The sequence below is a fragment of the Triticum dicoccoides genome, chromosome 3A, assembly GCF_002162155.2.
Source record: "Triticum dicoccoides isolate Atlit2015 ecotype Zavitan chromosome 3A, WEW_v2.0, whole genome shotgun sequence".
In the NCBI taxonomy this organism is placed as follows: Eukaryota; Viridiplantae; Streptophyta; class Magnoliopsida; order Poales; family Poaceae; genus Triticum; species Triticum dicoccoides.
Genome location: NC_041384.1, coordinates 577,675,125 through 577,687,979, shown reverse-complemented (window position 1 = coordinate 577,687,979; position 12,855 = coordinate 577,675,125).

Here is a 12,855-nt window from a genome sequence, read left to right as displayed (position 1 = left end):
CTGCTGAAGATAAAAGCCTTCCTGGCAACAAGCTTGCCGGAAGCCGGCATCGAGAACGTCAAAGTTCTCTACTGAAGATAAAAGCCTTCCTGGCAACAAGCTTGCCGGAAGCCGGCATCGAGAACGTCAAAGTTCTCTGCTGAAGATAAAATCCTTCCTGGCAACAAGCTTGCCGGAAGCCGGCATCGAGAACGTCAAAGTTCTCTGCTGAAGATAAAAGCCTTCCCGGCAACAAGCTTGCCGGAAGCCGGCATCGAGAACGTCAAAGTTCTCTGCTGAAGATAAAAGCCTTCCTGGCGACGAGCTTGCCGGAAGCCGGCATCGAGAACGTCAAAATTCTCTGCTAGAGATAAGAGCCTTCCTGGCGACGAGCTTGCCGGAAGCCGGCATCGAGAACGTTAGATTTCTCTGCCAGAAAATTTCCATGGAAGTAGGCTCGGGGGTTTGTAGCTCCTTTGAGTGCAACAACAACCATGGCCCATGCCAAGTTTGGTCCCGTCTCCAGCGTCGAATTCATGAAGTTCTCCGCTGCAGCCGGGCCCGGGGGCTATTGCCGGTGTAGTGAAAACCAGGTCTACACTAACCGCCGGGCATGGGCCACGACTGTATGCAACTACACTAAAGAGGATTCATCTTCGCCGACAAGCGCTACATCGGCAAGCAAGACTCAAGCCACCTTCCCGGCAAGGAGCATCCTGCCCTGCTAGGGAGGACAGATACAAGACCCCGGCAAGAGGAGCTTGCCGGGAAGGCCCACCAAGGCACTCCAAGGAACTTGCCGCGACGCGCCACGCGCTCCGGCGAGGCAACAAGGCCCCGACAAGAGGAGCTTGCCGGGAAGGCCAACCAAGGCATCTCAAGGAGTTTGCCGCGATGCGCCACGCGTCCCGGCGAGGCCCGGTGAGCAACAAGCTCCCAAACACGACAAGACGACGACCGCGGCAAGGAGCTTGCCGCGGGAAACCCCCACTTCGTGCCCGCGCTCCAGCACACCTACTAACATGTCGCTCTAGGACTCTCCCAAGCACACGTGGCAGGAGGTTGTGCAGCCAGGGGTACGCGGTGGCAAGCGGAGATGAAGAGAAGGCCATCGTGGCGAACGGTGGCGCTCCTAACGGTCACTTTTTGCACTGTTTAGGCAACTCAGACAGGCATTCAATGACCTTGTCCCCTGCCGTCAGAGTTAGGTAGGGTGCACTGTGTCCATAGTAGCGGTAGCTGCACCTACCGCATCCTTTTCCATTTTTACCCTTCTAACCTACGTTGCCACCTGTGGGTGACCCCTTGAAAGTATAAAAGGAGGCCCAAGCGCATCGTAGAGGAGGTTCGGCCGGTTTGGCTCATTCGAAACACCAGAAATACTCCCACGCTCAGTCTAATAGCGTCGATCGCTCCTGAGCAAAGATTCAATACACACAAACAAGCAGCAGTAGGGTTTTACGCATCCGTGCGGCCGGAAGCTGGGTAAAACTGCCCGCGTGTACTGCCTCGATCTGCTCTTTGTTCAACCTCCGCCCTCACCGAATCGAAAGGGGCTCGGTCCGCCGATCCCCATAGGTGTTCGTGGATCAGTTTCCCCGACAAGTATAAAACTATTTAAACTAGCTTGTAGAACTAGTTCAACTCTAGTTTAAAATTATTTGAACTAGCTTGTAGAGATAGTTCAACTCTAGTGTAAAATTATTTGAACTAGCCTATACAGCTAGTTCAACTCTAGTGTAAAATTATTTGAACTTGCCTATAGAGCCAGTTCAACTCTATTGTAAAATTATTTGTACTATGTCATAGAGCTAGTTCAATTCTAGTGTAAAATCATTTGTACTAGGTTATAGAGCTAGTTCAACTCTAGTGTAAAATTATTTGTACTTGGTTATAGAGCTAGTTCAACTTAAGTGTAAAATTATTTATACTAGGTTATAGAGATAGGTCAACTCTAGTGTTAAATTATTTGTACTAGGTTATAGAGCTAGTTCAAATCTAGTGTAAAATTATTTAAACTACCTTGTAGAGGTAGTTCAAGATTAGTGTAAAACTATTTGAACTAGCCTGTATAGAAGTTCAACTTTAGTGTAAAATATTTTGAACTAGCTTGTAGAGCTAGTTCAACTCCAGTGTAAAATTGTTTGTACTAGCCTGTAGAGCTAGTTCAACAGTAGTGTAAAATCATTTGAACTAGCCTATAGAACTAGTTCAACTCGAGTGTAAAATTATTTGACCTTGCCTATAGAGCTAGTTCAACTCTAGTGGAAAGTTATTTGAACTAGCCTATACAGCTAGTTCAACTCTTGTGTAAAATTATTTGTACTAAGTCATAGAGCTAGTTCAACTCTAGTGTAAAATTATTTGTACTAGGTTATAGAGCTAGTTCAACTCTAGTGTAAAATTATTTGTACTAGGTCATAGAGCTAGTTCAACTCTAGTGTAAAATTATTTGTACAAGGTTATAGAGCTAGTTCAACTCTAGTGCAAAATTATTTAAACTAGCTTGTAGAACTAATTCAACTCTAGTGTAAAATTATTTGAACTAGCTTGTAGAGCTAGTTTAACTCTAGTGTAAAATTATTTGTATTAGGTTATAGAGCTAGTTCAACTCTAATGTAAAATTATTTGAACTAGCTTGTAGAGCTAGTTCAACAGTAGTGTAAAATTATTTGTACTAGGTTATAGAGCTAGTTCAACTCTAGTGTAAAATTATTTGAACTAGCTTGTAGAGCTAGTTCAACAGTAGTGTAGAATCATTTGTACTAGGTTATAGAGCTAGTTCAACTCAAGTATAAAATTATTTGTAGTAGGTTATAGAGCTAGTTCAACTCTAGTGTAAAATTATTTGTGTTAGGTTATAGAGCTAGTTCAAATCTAGTGTAAAATTCTTTGAACTAGACTATAGAACTAGTTCAACTCTAGTGTAAAATTATTTGAACTATTAGAGCTAGTTAAACTCTAGTGTAAAATTATTTCTACTAGGTTATAGAGCTAGTTCAACTCTAGTGTATAACTATTTGAACTAGTGTAAAATTATATGAACTAGCTAGTTCAACTCTAGTGTAAAATTATATGAACTAGCTAGTTCAACTCTAGTGTAAAATTATTTGTACTAGGTTATAGAGCTAGTTCAACTCTAGTGTAAAATTATTTGAACTAGCTTGTAGAGCTAGTTCAACAGTAGTGTAAAATCTTTTGTACTAGGTCATAGAGCTAGTTCAACTCTAGTGTAAAATTATTTGTACTAGGTTATAGAGCTAGTTCAACTCAAGTGTAAAATTATTTAACCTATCTTGTAGATCTAGTTCAACTCTAGTGTAAAATTATTTGTACTAGGTTATAGAGCTTGTTCAAATCTAGTGTAAAATTATTTAAACTACCTTGTAGAGGTAGTTCAAGTTTAGTGTAAAACTATTTGAACTAGCCTATTGAGCTAGTTCAACTTTAGTGTAAAATTATTTGAACTAGCTTTTAGAGCTAGTTAAACTCTAGTGGAAAATTATTTGTACTAGGTTATAGAGCTAGTTCAACTCTAGTGTAAAACTCTTTGAACTAGCCTGTATTGCTAGTTTAAATCTAGTGTAAAATTATTTGTACTAGGTTATAGAGTTACTTCAACTCGAGTGTAAAATTATTTGACCTAGCCTATAGAGCTAGTTCAACTCTAGTGTAAAGTTATTTGAACTAGCCTATAGAGCTAGTTCAACTCTAGAGTAAAGTTATTTGAACTAGCCTATAGAGCTAGTTCAACTCTAGTGTAAAATTATTTGTACTAGGTTATAGAGCTAGTTCAACTCTTGTGTAAAATTATTTGTACTAGGTCATAGAGCTAGTTCAACTCTAGTGTAAAATTATGTGTACTAGTTTATAGAGCTAGTTCAACTCTAGTGTAAAATTATTTGTACTAGGTTATAGAGTTAGTTCAACTCGAGTATAAATTATTTGACCTAGCCTATAGAGCTAGTTCAACTCTAGTGTAAAGTTATTTGAACTAGCCTATAGAGCTAGTTCAACTCTAGAGTAAAGTTATTTGAACTAGCCTATAGAGCTAGTTCAACTCTAGTGTAAAATTATTTGTACTAGGTTATAGAGCTAGTTCAACTCTTGTGTAAAATTATTTGTACTAGGTCATAGAGCTAGTTCAACTCTAGTGTAAAATTATTTGTACTAGTTTATAGAGCTAGTTCAACTCTAGTGTAAAATTATTTGTATTAGGTCATAGAGCTAGTTCAACTCTAGTGTTAAATTATTTGCACTAGGCTATAGAGCAAGTTCAACTATAGTGTAAAATTAATTAAACTAGATTGTAGAACTAGTTCAACTCTAGTGTGAAATTATTTGAACTATCCTGTAGAGCTTGTTCAACTCTAGTGTAAAATTATTTGAACTAGCTTGTAGAGCTAGTTTAACTCTAGTGTAAAATTATTTGTATTAGGTTATAGAGCTAGTTCAACTCTATTGTAAAATTATTGGAACTAGCTTGTATAGCTAGTTTAATTCTAGTGTAAAATTATTTGTACTAGGATATAGAGCTAGTTCAACTCTAGTGTAAAATTGTTTGAACTAGCTTGTAGAGCTAGTTCAACTCTAGTGTAAAATTATTTGTACTAGGTTATAGAGCTAGTTCAACTCTAGTGTAAAATTATTTGAACTAGCTTGTAGAGCTAGTTTAACTCTAGTGTAAAATTATTTGTACTAGGTTATAGAGCTAGTTCAACTCTAGTATAAAGTTATTTGAACTAGCCTATAGAGCTAGTTCAACTCTAGTGTAAAGTTATTTGATCTAGCCTATAGAGCTAGTTCAACTCTAGAGTATAGTTATTTGAACTAGCCTATAGAGCTAGTTCAACTCTAGTGTAAAATTATTTGTACTAGGTTATAGAGCTAGTTCAACTCTAGTGTAAAATTATTTGTACTAGGTCATAGAGCTAGTTCAACTCTAGTGTAAAATTATTTGTACTAGTTTATAGAGCTAGTTCAACTCTAGTGTAAAATTATTTGAACTAGCCTATATAGCTAGTTTAAATCTAGTGTAAAATTATTTGTACTAGGTTATAGAGTTAGTTCAACTCGAGTGTAAAATTATTTTACCTAGCCTATCGAGCTAGGTCAACTCTAGTGTAAAGTTATTTAAACTAGCCAATAGAGCTAGTTCAACTCTAGAGTAAAGTTATTTGAACTAGCCTATAGAGCTAGTTCAACTCTAGTGTAAAATTATTTGTACTAGGTTATAGAGCTAGTTCAACTCTTGTGTAAAATTATTTGTACTAGGTCATAGAGCTTGTTCAACTCTAGTGTAAAAAATTATTTGTACTAGTATATAGAGCTAGTTCAACTCTAGTGTAAAATTATTTGTACTAGGTCATAGAGCTACTTCAACTCTAGTGTTAAATTATTTGCACTAGGCTATAGAGCAAGTTCAACTATAGTGTAAAATTAATTAAACTAGATTGTAGAACTAGTTCAACTCTAGTGTAAAATTATTTGAACTATCCTGTAGAGCTTGTTCAACTCTAGTGTAAAATTATTTGAACTATACTGTAAAGCTTGTTCAACTCTAGTGTAAAATTATTTGAACTAGCTTGTAGAGCTAGTTTAACTCTAGTGTAAAATTATTTGTGTTAGGTTATAGAGCTACTTCAACTCTATTGTAAAATTATTTGAACTAGCTTGTATAGCTAGTTTAATTTTAGTGTAAAATTATTTGTACTAGGATATAGAGCTAGCTCAACTCTAGTGTAAAATTATTTGAACTAGCTTGTAGTGCTAGTTCAACAGTAGTGTAAAATCATTTGTACTAGGTTATAGAGCTAGTTCAACTCTAGTGTAAAATTATTTGTACTACGTTATAGAGCTAGTTCAACTCTAGTGTAAAATTATTTGTTCTAGGTTATAGAGCTAGTTTAAATCTAGGGTAAAATTGTTTAAACTACCTTGTAGAGGTAGTTCAAGATTAATGTAAAACTATTTGAACTAGCCTGTAGAACTAGTACAAGTTTAGTGTAAAATTATTTGAACTAGCTTGTAGAGCTAGTTCAACTCTAGTGTAAAATTATTTGTACTAGGTAATAGAGCTAGTTCAACTCGAGTGTAAAATTACTTGAACTAGCTTATAGAGCTAGTTCAACTCTAGTGTAAAATTACTTGAACTAGCTTGTAGAGCTAGTTCAACTCTAGTGTAAAATTATTTGTACTAGCTTGTAGATCTAGTTTAACTCTAGTGTAAAACTATTTGTACTAGGTTATTGTCGTTGTACTAGAATAGGGGTACCCTAGTACCCCGAACTTGTGCACGGGCAGTTGCAGCACCCCGCGGCAAAGGCTTGCCAGGCGAACGCCAAGATCCCCCAAGGTTCCCTTGGAGCCATCCAAGAACAAAGTATTTAAGCTAAGGAGACAAGACCCCGGCAAGAGGAGCTTGCCGGGAAGGCCAACCAAGGCGCTCCAAGGAACTTGCCGCGACGCGCCACGCGCTCCGGCAAGGCAACAAGGCCCCGGCAAGAGGAGCTTGCCGGGAAGACTAAACAAGGTACACTGAGGCCCGGTGAGCGACGAGCTTCTGGACCCGGCGAGATAACAACAGCGGCAAGGCGCTTGCCGCGGCAGGCGGCCACTCCGCGCCCACGCTCCAGCGCATCCACCAACGTGTCGCTCTGGGGGCCTCTCCGGGCGCGCGTGGCGGGAGGCTGTGCAGCCAGCGGTGCACAGTGGCATGCGAAGCTGACAAGATCGCCATCGTGGCGAACGGTGGCGCCCCTAACGGTCCTTTTCTGCACTGTTCGGGCGACTCAGATGGGAATTTAATGCCCTTGTCCCCTGCCGTCAGGGTTAGGTAGGGTGCACCATACAAGCAACTGTATCAACTACCTCGCTTTTTACGTTTTTACCCTCCTCTGCGTTGCCACCTGTCGGTGACCCCTTTAGCGTATAAAAGGAGGCCCATGGGCAACGTAGAGGGGGTTCGGGTTTTAGAGGTTCGGAGGTTCGGACAGTTTGCTTCTATTCATTCGTAGCCCAGAAAACATCACACTCTCTCGCTCGAGAGCAAGAACACCAGATAATACAACCAGACAAGCAGCAGTAGGAGTGTTATCTCTCCGGAGAGCTCCGAAGCTGGGTAAACCGCTCGTGTGCCTCGCCTCGATCTGCTCTTCGTGCGACCTCCGCCCCTCGCCGAACCGAAAAGGGCCCGGTCCGCCGGCCCTATAGGTGTTCGTGGATCAGTTTTCCCTGACATCTTTGGCGCGCCAGGCCTTGTGACTCGTCTCACCCGATAAGGGCCTTCCCACTTTGGCGTCAACTTGTTGATATTCTTGGCGGACTGAACGCGCCGAAGAACAAGGTCACCTTCCTCGAAGCTTCTGGCTTTAACTTTGCGGCTATGATAGCGGCGCAAATCTTGCTGGTATCGAGCAGCTCGTACAGCAGCCTGAAGACGATCTTCCTCAAGGAGCAGCGCGTCGTCTTGCCGCAGCTGTTCTTGCTCAAGCTCATCATAAGCGAGCACTTGAGGTGATCCGTATACGAGTTCCGTGGGGAGAACTGCCTCTGCTCCATAGACTAGAGAGAAAGGTGTCTGGCCAGTGGCTCGATTTGGCGTTATTCTGATCGACCAAAGAACCACCGACAGCTCCTCGATCCAGTTCCTTCCGCACCTGTGCAGCCTGTCGAAAGTTCTGGTCTTGAGCCCGCGCAGCACTTCAGCATTTGCCCTCTCTTCTTGACTGTTGCTTCTTGGATGAGCAACAGAAGTGAAGCAGACCTTGGCGCCAAGGTCTTGGACGTACTGCATGAAGGTGCGGCTCGTGAATTGCGTGCCGTTGTCGGTGATGATCCTGTTAGGGACCCCGAAACGGCAAACAATTGACCTGAAGAACTTGACTGCTGACTGTGTTGTCACCTTCCTCACTGGCTGCACTTCCGGCCACTTTGTGAACTTGTCGATGGCGACGTACAAGTACTCAAAGCCCCCGATAGCTCGGGGGAAAGGGCCGAGGATATCGAGCCCCCAGACTGAAAATGGCCAGGATAAAGGGATTGTCTGGAGAGCTTGAGCTGGCTGGTGTATCTGTTTGGAGTGGAACTGGCACGCTTCACACTTGGTTACTTGTGCAGTTGCATCCTGGAGGGCTGTCGGCCAAAAGAAACCTTGCCGGAAAGCTTTGCCGGCAAGTGCTCTTGCGCCAATGTGGTGGCCGCATATGCCTCCATGTATCTCCGCCAACAGCTTTTGTCCATCTTCCCGGCGAACACACTTCAATTTCACGCCGTTGAGTCTTCTTCTGTACAGTAAGCTATCGACAAACTGGTACATACTTGACTGCCGGGCTACTCTTTCCGCTTCTTCTTGTTCTTCGGGAAGTTCTCCTGTCTGAAGGAAGTGGACAATCTGCTATGCCCATGCTGGAGCTTGTGGCTCGACAACAAGGACTAAAGGCACATCTTCTGCTGTGGGAACATGCGCTTCCACGCCAAGGACTTGTGGTTCTGCCGGAGCTTGATGTTCCCCGGCAAGCTTGCCGGAGCAAAACTTGTCGGGAGCGTCTGCTTCAACGGAACAAACCATAAGGCTTGCCGGAGCAGACTGCCCCTCAGCATCCTTGGTGTTGATCTTGGGGACTTTCTTGGCGGCGGCTTCGGGGAGCTCTGCCGTAAAGTTGTCGCCGGAAACCAACTTCCTCTTCTTGCTTTGTCCAGTTGAGGGCGTTACGGATGGTTGAGTCAACTTAAGCACAAAGATCCCTGGTTCCACAGGTAACTTTAGTGCGGCGCGCTTTGACAGGCCATCAGCAATATCATTCTGAGCTCTTGGGATATGCTCCATTTGTAGGCCGTCAAAGTGCTCTTCTAGCTTCCTCACTTCATCAACATACGCTTCCATCAACGGACTCTGGTAGTTCTTGTTCACTTGTCGGACGACAAGCTGTGAGTCACCCCTGACAATGAGCTTCTTGATCCCAAGGTCTGCTGCGATTCTGAGACCGGCAAGCAATCCTTCATACTCTGCAGTATTGTTGGTTGCGTGCTCTTTGGGAAAGTGCATCTGGACTACATACTTGAGGTGCTCTCCGGTGGGTGTGACAAGCAGCACGCCTGCACCGGCGCCTTGCAGCGAGAAGGCACCATCAAAGTACATCAGCCACTCTTTGCTTGCCTCTTTGACGGGGATGCTCGTTTCTAGAATTTCTTCATCTGGGGTTGGCGTCCACTCTGCTATGAACTCTGCCAATGCTCTGCTTTGGATAGTTGAGGTGCTCTCAAACTTGAGGCCAAAGCTTGACAGTTCCAGCGCCCACTCGACAATCCTGCCCGTTGCTTCTGGATTTTGCAGTATCCTCTTCAGCGGAAAGCGAGTGACGACTGTGATCTCATGTGCTTGGAAGTAATGGCGCAGCTTTCTCGAGGCCATGAGGAGGCCGAAAAGCAACTTCTGCACACCAGAGTACCTTGATCTAGCCCCCTGCAGAAGAGAACTGACAAAGTAAACTGGGCGCTGCACCATTCTCCTTGGCATCTTATCATGTTCCTGCGCAAATCCATGTTTGTCGGGACCAGAGCTTGTCGATGAAGCCCCCTGCTTGTCGTTGGATGGATCTGCCATGGTTTCTGGCTCATCATCCGCCTCCCTCTCTGCCACTAACGCAGCACTAACCACTTGATTGGTTGCCGCTATATACAGCAGCAACTTCTCTTGCGGCTTAGGTGCGACAAGCGTTGGAGTGGAGGACAGGTATCTCTTCAAGTCCTGCAGCGCAGCCTCCGCTTCCGGAGTCCATTTCATTGGACCTGCCTTTTTCAAAATTTTGAAAAATGGCAGGGTGCGCTCAGCAGATCTAGAGATAAACCTGCTGAGAGCAGCCACGCAACCGGCAAGCCTTCGTACATCCTTGACGCGCTTTGGTGCATCGATCTTCTCAATGGCTTTGATCTTGTCGGGATTGGCTTCAATTCCCCGCTAAGACACGAAGAACCCGAGAAGCTTGCCGGAAGGGACTCCAAACACGCACTTCTCGGGGTTAAGCTTGAGGTTGATCTTGCGCAGGTTTGCAAATGTTTCGTCTAAATCTTGAATCAAGGTCGCTTTGTTCTTGCTCTTGACCACTATGTCATCCATGTAAGCTTCCACATTTCTGTGCATTTGCGGCTCAAAAGCATGGTGGACTACCCTTGCGAATGTTGAACCAGCATTCTTCAAACTGAAAGGCATCCGTACGAAGCAGTACGTGCCACACGGGGTGATAAATGCGGTTTTCTCTTCATCTTCTTCTGCCATGAAGATCTGATGGTATCCTGAGTATGCGTCAAGAAATGAAAGCAAATCACATCCGGCTGTGGAGTCAACAATCTGGTCAATACGCGGCAAGGGAAATGGGTCTTTGGGACAAGCTTTATTAACATCAGTGAAGTCAATACAAAGTCTCCATTTCTCGTTAGCCTTACGCACAACAACAGGATTGGCCAACCACGTGGGATGGAGTACTCCTCTGACAAGGCCTGCTGCTTCCAGCTTCTTAATTTCTTCTGCGATGAATTCTTGGCGCTCTACTGCCTGCTTCCTGACTCTCTGCTTGACGGGCCGCGCATGAGGACAGACAGCAAGGTGGTGCTCAATTACTTTCCTGGGAACACCAGGGATATCAGACGGTTGCCACGCAAACACGTCGACATTCGCCCGCAGGAAAGCAATGAGCGCGCTTTCCTATTTGGGGTCAAGAGTGGCGCTGATGGTGAAGGTACCACCAGTGCCATCCTCCTTGGCGGACGCATTCTTAGTCTCAGGTGGAGCTGTCATTGCCTTCTTACACTTGCCGGTGGAGCTCGATGGTGCGTCCTCGACGGTAGCACAGCACTCCGAAGAGGTGCGCTTGCCGGAGTGGGCATCAGAGCTCTTGCCGAACTTGGTCTCCTTCTTCCCCCCGGGAGCTTCAGCGGCAAGTATCTTGTGTTCTGCTGCGGCTTCTGCTTCCCGGTAGATCTTGTCGGCACAGATAAGAGCATCCTTCTTGTCGCCAGGGACAGAGATGACACTTATCGGGCCTGGCATTTTCAGTACGTTGTACGCATAGTGAGAGGCTGCCATGAACTTGGCGAGTGCCGGACGGCCAAGGATTCCATTGTAAGGTAATGGAAAGTCGGCAACGTCAAACGTGACCCTCTCAGTCCTGAAGTTCAGCTCACTGCCAAATGTTACCAGCAATGTGATCTTTCCCTTTGGCTTGCTCCTTCCCGGGTTGATTCCTTGAAATGTGCCGGTCTCTTCGAGCTCGCTGTCAGGGATCTAGAGCTTCTGGAGCACCGCGGAGGAGATCAGGTTCAAGCCGGCCCCGCCGTCAACTAGCATCTTAGTGACCTTGAGGTTGTGGATTGTTGGTGAAACCAACATCGGCAAGCACCCGACCGCAGTTATGCGATCCGGGTGGTCCTCAATATCAAAGATGATAGGCGTGTCGGACCATTTCAGAGGCTTGCGTGACTCGACGGGAGGTTCTGCTGCATTAACTTCCCGCACCCACTGCTTGAGCTGGCGGTGCGAGGTATGCAGAGAAGCACCACCGTCAACGCACACGACCTCTGTGGCTTTCTAGAACTCCTGCTCATCAGTCTCCTCATCGTCCATATCTTCATCATCGCCGTCATCTTCATCCTTGTCGCGGCCGCGAGGAGGTCTGTCTCCTTGCCGCTGCTTGGCCTTGCCGCGGCGTCCTCCTCGGCCGGGACGTTTCTTGCCGGATCCACCAGCTCCTTCCTGGGACTTCTCCTTGTCGCGCCGCTCGTATTCAGCTTTCTGATGACTTTCTTACAGTTCTGGAGATCATGGCCCTTGGTGCGGTGGATCTTGCAATATTGCTTGTTGGGGCCGTCCTGCTTGTCGGCGACTGCTGCCTCCGCGGCAACCTCCTTACCGGAGTCACCAGCTTTGGCTTCCTTGGCGCCGCCACCGTTGCCGGACTGCTCAACAACTAGCACTTCTTTGCCTTTCCTCCTTCTGTTGTTCCGCCGCCGGTTTTTCCTTGTCGGGGCGGCATCTTCACTGTCAGATCCTCCCGCTCCTATATTTTCTCCGGGGAGTCTCCTCCCTTCCTCAGCACGCGCACAATTGTCGGCCAGTGCATATAACTCACTGACGTCCCTGATCTTGCACATCGCCATTTCCTCGCGCATCCTGCGGTTCCGCACGTTCTGATGGAACGCGCTGATCACCGCGGCAGGGTGGACGTCTGGGATGTTATGCTGCACACTACTGAATCTCTGAATGTACTTGCGCAGGGGCTCTCCTTCCTTCTGAGCGAGCAGATGAAGATCACTCTCCTGGCCATGAGGCTTGTGTCCGCCTGTAAAGGCGCCGACAAACTGATGACACAGATCAGCCCAAGAGGATACGGAGTTGTCCGGCAAGTGCATGAGCCAGGATCTGACGTTGGGCTTGAGCACCAGCGGGAAGTAGTTGGCAAGGATCTTGTCATCCCGTCCCCCGGCAGCCTGCCGCGATGGTGTGAACCAGATCCGGCGTTCACACGAGCTAGATCTTTATTCCCTTCATCCACATGCCACCGAAGAAGAAGACTTCGGCGGCAGCCGCTCCATCCACGTCACTTCCGCCACCGTTGGAGCAAACGAGTGGTGGGATGGACGCCGGCGGAAGAAAGGACGTCGACGAGGAAGCTCATGATGCCGCCAGGTCCAAGAACAAGGCTGCACAAACCTCGGCGACTGTACATGTTCCACGCCACTCTCAGGAGGCACAAGATCAGCAGCGTCATGGCACTAGCAGTGCCATACGCATGATAGCCCAAGACCAAGCTGGTGGATCTCGGGGCGCTCAAGACTAGCATGCACGCCAGCGTGCTGGCACGAGCGGGGCACGGTCGCCTG